This window comes from Anneissia japonica, unplaced genomic scaffold (assembly GCF_011630105.1).
Source record: "Anneissia japonica isolate Jap-2015-1 unplaced genomic scaffold, ASM1163010v1 scaffold287864_len1152817_cov193, whole genome shotgun sequence".
NCBI classification, from domain to species: Eukaryota; Metazoa; Echinodermata; class Crinoidea; order Comatulida; family Comatulidae; genus Anneissia; species Anneissia japonica.
The window spans coordinates 793,709-795,362 of NW_022710960.1; positions in this window are offsets into that span (position 1 = coordinate 793,709).

A 1,654-nucleotide genomic window follows, 5' to 3' on the forward strand; every position below is an offset into this window, starting at 1 on the left:
GGACCCATGGTGAAGATAGTTTGGATACGTTCCTATTGAACATTAATTCGGCTCATCCCACAATCAAATTCACTGCTAACAAATCCACAAGCAGTGTAGATTTTTTGGACATCACCGTGACCATGGAAAACGGTGCACTTAAAACTGATCTCTTCCGTAAACCCACGGATAAGCATATGTACCTGCTCCCTAGCAGCTGTCACCCCCCGCACTGTACAAAAAACACTCCGTACAGCCAAGCATTGCGCATGAGACGCATTTGTTCTTCGGATTTAGATTTTCAGAATCGAACGGAAGAACTATCCGGACATCTCCGGAATAGAAATTATCATCGAGGACCCATTGAAATTCCTATAAAAAAAAAAAGAGCAAAGGACATACCTCGTGATCAAACACTGACGTACAAACCACGTCAACGATCGACCAGAGTGCCACTGGTCACTACCTATCACCCTAGGTTACCACCACTAAGGGCTATAATTCAGAAACATATGCCCATTCTACAGACCACAGAACGTCTTAGGTCTGTTTTTTCAGATACACCGTTCATAGCCTATCGCAGAGGGTGTATGAATTAAAGCCAGTAGGAAGAAATATCAGTAGGAATTATTGCCATTAACAAAGGAATGATCCATTTCAGAATAGGGGTGTTTGTTAAGACATAGACAGGAGCCCTTACACACCCAGTTAATCCTACTCATATGGTAATTTGGTGTTCATAGCGTAATTGGCAAAGTACAGTATCAGTTATTTCTCCATTGTATTAAACTAGGCTAATTATTTATTAGGTTCTATATATTTATTTTACTAAATTTATCACAGTAAATACAATCTAATAACACCTGTATTCATTTACGTATTAAATATTATAGTACATTTAATAACAGTAATAATACAACCTCTTAATAGAAATAAGTTCACTTATTTCTTTATTGCATTAACTAGGCCTAATTTATTAGGTTGTATTTATTGCTAAGTTCACCCATAGAATAGAGCATCATATTCTGTTGTATTTTTTTTAAGTATCATGCATTTACTTATTTCAACCTAGTTAGGTTGTATTTATTTAAGTAAATACAATCTAATAATTAGGCCTATGAGGCTGTATTTATTTAATTTAATGTACTATATGATACTTTAAGTTTGTTGTACTTAGTATTGTACACTTAATAACAACTTAATAATCAGGTCATAATTATTATTTTATTGAAAGATTTGTTAAGTTGAATTAGTATCAATAAATCATATATTAAATTTGTTATTTATTAGCTAAATATTCATCATTTGTTTGTTTTTTTCGTTTTTTTTTTTTTCTTAGTATTTCTTTTGAGTATCATAGTACATTTACTTGAATAAAAACTGTCTGGTTGTATTTATGGTCACCCTGTATTTATGTATATATTATTTCAAAAACAAAGAAAAAAATATGGTAACATTAAATTACAGTTATCTAACAAGTATTAATATAAAATCTATTTGGTCTATAATTATTGTTATTGGATGTAAACATTTCACATTATACAGTTTACTTTCTTACACTCTTTTAATGATATTACTCTTACTCAACAATTATATTCTTAGACAGTAACATCAATTAACTTAGAGTGTACTGTATTTGTTATTTGAAATTCTATTTTAGGGTTGACAAGTTTTT